Raw genomic sequence first — 8,170 nt, 5'->3', positions numbered from 1 at the left:
TGGATAGTACTTTTCAGGTAAAGGTCCCTATCCTTCCCCATTCCTTCCCTATGAATTTGAGGGTCTCCCTATTCCATGTGTTCCAAGAAAACTTGACAAAGTACATAACAGAGTACCATGCCTAATATGTGGCAAATGAGGCCTGACACCTATTGAGAATTAGGAATTACTGGATCAAGTCTGTTAAGTAGTGATAGCTTTGAGGAGGCACTGTATTAGTTTCCTGTGGCTGCTATAACAAATTTCCACAAACTTGGTGGCTTAAAACAACAGAAATTATCTCACAGTTCTGGAAGTCAGAAGTCTAAAATCAGTACTGTTTGGCTGAAATCAAGGTACTGGCAGGACCAGAGTCCCTCTGGCTGCTCTAGGGGGAAATCCATTCCCTGTCTTTTCCAGCTTCTGGAGGCTACTGGCATTCCTTGGTTTATAGCCACATCACTTCAATCTTCAAAACCAGCATCTTCAAATGTCTCTCTGCTTTGTCTTCACTTCACCTTTTCTTGGTGTGTGTAAGATCTCCCTCTGCGTCCCTCTACTACATGTGATTGTATTTAGGGCCCACCTGGATAATCCAGGGCAATCTCCCCACTTTAAGAACTTTAACTTAATTATATCTGCAATTAAATTTATTTTTAAAATTAATTTTACTGTATAAAATAGCATTCTTTTATTTATTTATTTTACCATACAAAGTAATGTTCACAGGTACCAGGGATTAGGATGTGGATGTTCTGTCAGTGTGTGTAGGGGGTGCAATTCAGCCTACCATAGGCACTATGGAATCTATCCTAGCACATGCTCAAGAATCCTAGGAATCCCTAGACATTTGATGCTGCAGCACACCTCTAGCTGTACCAGTGGGCTTGAATTAAATGAGCACTCTCCAAGTCTAAGGCATTGTTTGTAAAATCTTAAAGTGGATCAAATTTGTCTTCAAGCTACTGCTTCCCCTTATATGTTTCACCATTTCCCTCCCTCTACCCACCCCCAATTTGTGCATCCCATTCACCTAAGGCAGTCCTAAGGCCCCTTCTGAGCACCTACCTATAAGTAGATGCCCTTCAAATCTCCAGCTCTGATCCTAATCTTTCTCTGGAGCTCCAGACCCACTTAATCATTGCACTCAATATCAACCTGTCCAAAACTAAAATATTTTCCCTGTAAGTCTGCCCCCATCCAATAGCCTTCAATCCCAGTAAATGGCAACACTATTCACACAGTCATCCAAAGTTCAGTCTCTGCACTCAGACAGCTTGGGCTTGAATTCTAGCTTCACCACCTACTATCTGTAAAAATTGAGCAAGTTATTTAACTTCTATATGCCTCATTTTCTTCATTTAAAAATTGAGAAAAAAAGAGCACTTACTTCATAGGACTCTTATGTGGATTAAGAGAGATAAGTGTAGAGCCCTTAGAACTGTGCTCAGCGCATTGTAAGTACTTGAAATATTAGCCTATACTGCTTTTAACAGTATCATCATCCACTATTCCACTTCCTCCCTCACCTCCATGCTGACCTTCCCCACAACTACATAATCTGTCCAGTAAATTCTACTTACTATTTTTTTAAAATTCAGTCCTCTCCTTGACATCCTCATGGCCATTGCTCTAGTTCAGGCCTTGATCCTCTCTGGATCATGTACTACTTTCCTAACTGGTCTCCCTGCCTCCATCCCTTACACAGCAGGGAAAGGGTTCTCATAAACTGGAACCTAATCTTGTCAGAATCATAAATTCCTGGACTATTTTCCTGAAACAGCAGGCATTAAATGGCTTTTGAAGCGTTTTTACAATTTGGTTCTAACATACCTTATGTCTCATTACTCCTTGTAGCACACTGAAGTTACAGCTGGTCTCTGAACATGCAAATCTCCTGTAAGCCTCTATGCCTTTATCTCTTACATTAGCACTATCAATAATGTTCTTTCCTCCCTCTTTTTGGCAAACAATTATTCATCCTTTAAGACTCAACATCCTTTGTCAAATCTAGTTCTCTCATGCAGAGTAAATCTGTCAGACCCTTCTCTGAACCACCACACCACTATCCACATCCTTCTGTTGGAGGAAGAGAAGGAAGGAAACATTTGCTGAATGCCTACCACAGGCCAGGCCCCATGCTAAGTGCTTGATAACATTAAACTTTATCTGAGCCCAGGGCTCCAAGAAAGCAGCCACAGTTGAAAAACTCCCTCACCCTTTCTTGTTCTAAAAATGATGCTAATTGTATAGTAACACACTGCCCTGGCATATTCCAAGATCAGACCCTCTCCATACTTTCTCATGACTCCCATAGACTTGTGAAGACACTTTTGTTTACCTACCTCTATAAAACTCTAAATTTATTTTCTTTTCTTTGAGCCTTCTCCCTATGGCTATAACCTGAATAAAATCATCTCCTTAACTGCCCTGTGCATTTTATCTTTCACGTAGTGCTCACAATTCTATGAAGTTGGTTTTATTCTCATCAGTTTACAGATGAGAAAACCAAATCTCAGCTGCATGGCTTTAAGTGGTGCCATTAAGAAAGGAGGGGAGGTGGGTTTAAGGAGGCGGCTCTCGGGAGTGAGGCGTTTAGGGTGAGGTAACACAGACCTTGGAGGCAGATTTGCTGGGTTTGTACCCCAGCCCCAACAGTTAAGCGCTCTATGGCTTTGGGCAACTCAGGTAGCATGAATCTCATCAGCACAGAGAGAAAGCTTCACTGAAAGCTCATTGCAGGTGAAATCCTCTGATGGCTGGGACTGGCTTCCAGTGAATACCAGGAGAGCAGAGTGGAAGGAGCATTTAATAACTTGTCCTGGGGAAGATGGCGGAAGAGTAAGACGCGGAGATCACCTTCCGCCCCACAGATACATCAGAAATTCATCTACACGTGGAACAACTCCTACAGAACACATACTGAACGCTGACAGAAGACCTCAGACCCCCCAAAAGGCAAGAAACTCCCCACATACCTGGGTAGGGCAAAAGAAAAAAGAATAAATAGAGACAAAAGGATAGGGATGGGACCAGCACCAGTGGGAGGGAGCCGTGAAGGAGGAAAGGTTTCCACGCACTACAAGCCCCTTCGCCGGCGGAGACTGCAGGTGGCGGAGGGGGAAAGCTTCGGAGTAGCGGAGGAGAGCACAGCAACAGGGGAGTGGAGGGCAAAGCGGAGAGGTTCCGGCACAGAGGATCGGTGCCCTCAGGCACACACCAGCCCGAGAGGCTTGTCTGCTCGGCCGCCGTGGCGGGCGGGGCTGGGAGCTGAGGCTCGGGTATCGGCTTTCAGTCAGAGCGCAGGGAGAGGACTGGGGCTGGCGGCAGGAAGAGAGCCTGAGGGGGTTAGTGCACCACAGCTAGCCCGGAGGGAGTCCGGGGAAAGGGTCTGGAGCTGCCGAAGAGGCAAGAGGCTTTTTTCCCTTTTGTTTCCTGGTGCGCGAGGAGAGGGCATTAAGAGGGCTGCTTTGGGAAGCGCCAGAGACGGGCGCGAGCCGCGGCTAAAGGCGTGGACCCCGGAGACGGGCGTGGGACGCTGGGGCTGCTGCTGCTGCCGCTGCCGCGGGGCCTGTGTGTGAGCGCGGGTCACTGTCCGCCCCGCCTTCCGGGGGACCTGTGCACCCCGCCACTGCCGGGGTCCCGGAACCCGGGGACGGCTTTCCCGGGAAAGCGCATGGAGCGCCTCGGTCTGGTGCAACGTCACGCCGGCCTCTGCTGCCGCAGGCCCGCCCCACACTGCGCGCCCCTCCCTCCCCTCTGCCTGAGTGAGCCAGAGCCCCCGAATCAGCGGCTCCTTTAAACCCGTCCTGTCTGAGCGAAGAACGGACGCCCTCCGGTGACCTACTAGCAGAGGCGGGGCCAGGTCCAAGGCTGACACCCGGGAGCTGTGAGAGCAGAGAAGAGACAGGGAAATCTCTCTGTGCAGCCTCGGAGGCAGCGGATTAAAGCTCCACGGTCCATTTGATATGCCCTGTGTCTGTGGAGTGCATGAATGGACAGCGAATCATCCCAAATTGAGGAAGTGGACTTTGAGGACAAGATTTAAGACTTTCCCCCCTTTTCCTCTTTTTACAACGAATTATCCCAAATTAAGGAGGTGGACTTACAGAGCAAGATTTCAGACTTCCCGCCCTTTTCCTCTTTTTACAACGAAGTATCCCAAATTGAGGAGGTGGACTTGGAGAGCAAGATTTTTGATTTTTCCCCCTGCTCTATTTTGTGAATGTGTATGTGTATTCTTCTGTGTAAGATTCTCTCTGTATAGCTTTGCTTCCACCATATGTCCCAGGGTTCTATCGGTCCGTTTTTTTTAATAATTACTTTTTAATTTTAATAATGCTACTATATTTCATACTTTATTCTATTTTACTTTACCTGCTCTTTCTTTTTTTCCTACCTTCCCTTCCTCCCTCCCTCCCTGCGCCCCTCCTTTCCTTCTTTCTCTCTTTCTTTCCTTCCTCCCTCCCTCTCTCCCTTCTTCCTTTCACTCTTTTTCTTTCCTTCCTCCCTCCCTCCCTCCCTCCCTCCTGTCTTTCTTTCCTTCCTCCCTCCCTCACACCCCTGTTCCTTTCACTTTCTTTTCTTTCCTTCCTCCATCCCTCCCTCCTGTCTTTCTTTCTTTCCTTCCTCCCTCCCTCCCTCCCTTCTTCCATTCACTCTTACTTTTTCTTTCATTCCTCCCTCTCTGCCTCCTTTCTTTCTTTCTTTCTTTCTTTCCATCCTTCCTCCCTCCCTCCCTCCTTTCTCTCTTCCTTCCTTCCTTCCTTCCTTTCTTTCCTTCTTCCTTTCTTTCTCTCTCTCTTTCTTTCTTCTACTAATTCTTTCTTTCTACATTTTCTCCCTTTTATTCTGAGCCGGGTAGATGAAAGGCTCTTGGTGCTGCAGCCAGGAGTCAGTGCTGCGCCTCTGAAGTGGGAGAGCCAACTTCAGGACACGGGTCCACAAGAGACCTGCCAGCTCCACATAATATCAAGCAGCGAAAATCTCCCAGAGATCTCCATCTCAACACCAGCAACCAGCTGCAGTCAACGACCAGCAAACTACAGTGCTGGTCACCCTATGCCAAGCAACTAGCAAGGCAGGAACCCACCCACCCATTAAGAGAGAGGCTGCCTAAAAACATAATAAGGCCACAGGCGCCCCAAAACACACCACCAGACGTGGACCTGTCCACCAGAAAGACAATATCGATCCTCAACCACCAGAACACAGGCACTAGTCCCCCCCAACAGGAAGCCTACACAACCTACTGAAACAACCTTAGCCACTGGGGACAAACACCAAAAACAACAGGAACTACGAATCTGCAGCCTGCAAAAAGGAGACCCCAAACACAGTAAGATAAGCAAAATGAGAAGACAGAAAAACACACAGCAGGTGAAGGAACAAGATAAAAACCCACCAGACCTAACAAATGAAGAGGTAATAGGCAGTCTACCTGAAAAAGAATTCAGAATAATGATAGTAAAAATGATCCAAGATTCTATTTCCAAGCTCCAAAATCTTGGAAATAGAATAGACAAAATGCAAGAAACAGTTAGCAAGGACCTAGAAGAACTAAAGATGAATCAAGCATCGATTAAAAACACAATAAATGAAATGAAAAATACTCTAGATGGGATCAATAGCAGAATAACTGAGGCAGAAGAACGGATAAGTGAGGTGGAAGATAAAATAGTGGAAATAACTGATGCAGAGCAAAATAAAGAGAAAAGAATGAAAAGAACAGAGGACAGTCTCAGAGACCTCTGGGACAATATTAAATGCACCAACATTCGAATTATAGGGGTTGCAGAAGAAGAAGAGAAAAAGAAAGGGACTGAGAAAATATTTGAAGAGATTATAGTTGAAAACTTCCCTAATATGGGAAAGGAAATAGTTAATCAAGTCCAGGAGGCACAGAGAGTCCCATACAGAATAAATCCAAGGAGAAATACGCCAACACACATATTAATCAAACTGTCAAAAATTAAACACAAAGAAATCATATTAAAAGCAGCAAGAGAAAAACAACAAATAACACACAAGGGAATCCCCATCAGGTTAACAGCTGAACTCTCAGCAGAAACTCTACAAGCCAGAAGGGAGTGGCAGGACATAATTAAAGTGAAGAAGGAGAGAATCCTGCAACCAAGATTACTCTACCCAGCAAGAATCTCATTCAGATTTGATGGAGAAATGAAAACCTTTACAGCCAATCAAAAGCTGAGAGAGTTCAGCACCACCAAACCAGCTTTACAACAAATGCTAAAGGAATTTCTCTAGGCAAGAAACACTACAGAAGGAATATACCTACAATAACGAACCCAAAGCAATTAAGGAAATGGGAATAGGAACATACATATCAATAATTACCTTAAATGTAAGTGGACTAAATGCTCCCACCAAAAGACACAGATTGGCTGAATGGATACAAAAACAAGACCCATATATATGCTGTCTACAAGAGACCCACTTCAGACCCAGAGACACATACAGATTGAAAGTAAGGGGATGGAAAAAGATATTCCATGCAAATGGAAATCAAAAGAAACCTGGAGTAGCAATTCTTATATCAGACAAAATAAACTTTAAAATAAAGACTATTAGAAGAGACAAAGAAGGACACTACATAATGATAAAGGGATCGATCCAAGAAGAAGATATTACAATTGTAAATATTTATGCACCAAACATAGGAGCACCTCAATACATAAGGCAAATGCTAACAGCCATAAAGGGGGAAATTGACAGTAACACAATCATAGTAGGGGACTTTAACACCCCACTTTCACCAATGGATGGATCATCCAAATGAAAATAAATAAGGAAACACAAGCCTTAAATGTTACATTAAACAAGATGGACTTAATTGATATTTATAGGACATTCCATCCAAAAACAACAGAATACACATTTTTCTCAAGTGCTCATGGAACATTCTCCAGGATAGATCATATCTTGGGTCACAAATCAAGCCTTGGTAAATTTAAGAAAATTGAAATTGTATCAAGTATCTTTTCCGACCACAATGCTATGAGACTAGACATCAATTACAGGAAAAGATCTGTAAAAAATACAAACACATGGAGGCTAAACAATAGACTACTCAATAACGAAGTGATCACTGAAGAAATCAAAGAGGAAATTAAAAAATACCTAGAAACAAATGACAATGGAGACACGACGACCCAAAACCTATGGGACGCAGCAAAAGCAGTTTTAAGGGGTAAGTTTATAGCAATACAATCCCACCTTAAGAAACAGGAAACATCTCGAGCAAACAACCTGACCCTACACCTAATGCAATTAGAGAAAGAAGAACAAATAACCCCCAAAGCTAGTAGAAGGAAAGAAATCATAAAGATCAGATCAGAAATAAATGAAAAAGAAATGAAGGAAACGATAGCAAAGATCAATAAAACTAAAAGCTGGTTCTTTGAGAAGATAAACAAAATAGACACACCATCAGCCAGACTCATCAAGAAAAAAAGGGAGAAGACTCAAATCAATAGAATTAGAAATGAAAAGGAGAAGTAACAACTGACACTGCAGAAATACAAAAGATCATGAGAGATTACTACAAGCAACTCTATGCCAATAAAATGCACAACCTGGAAGAAATGGACAAATTCTTAGAAATGCACAACCTGCCAAGACTGACTCAGGAAGAAATAGAAAATATGAATAGACCAATCACAAGCACTGAAATTGAAACTGTGATTAAAAATCTTCCAACAAACAAAAGCCCAGGACCAGATGGCTTCACAGGCGAATTCTGTCAAACATTTAGAGAAGAGCTAACACCCATCCTTCTCAAACTCTTCCAAACAATTTCAGAGGAAGGAGCACTCCCAAACTCATTCTATGAGGCCACCATCACCTTGATACCAAAACCAGGCAAGGATGTCACAAAGAAAGAAAACTACAGGCCAATATCACTGATGAACATACATGGAAAAATCCTCAACAAAATACTAGCAAACAGAATCCAACAGCACATTAAAAGGATCATACACCATGATCAAGTGGGGTTTATTCCAGGAATGCAAGGATTCTTCAATATATGCAAATCAATCAATGTGATACACCATAATAACAAACTGGAGGAGAAAAACCATATGATCATCTTAATAGATGCAGAGAAAGCTTTTGACAAAATTCAACACCCATTTATGATAAAAACCCTGCAGAAAGTAGGCATAGAGGG

This window comes from Mesoplodon bidens (assembly GCF_964165515.1).
Source record: "Mesoplodon bidens genome assembly, chromosome: X".
NCBI classification, from domain to species: domain Eukaryota; kingdom Metazoa; phylum Chordata; class Mammalia; order Artiodactyla; family Ziphiidae; genus Mesoplodon; species Mesoplodon bidens.
This window is presented reverse-complemented; position numbering follows the sequence as displayed.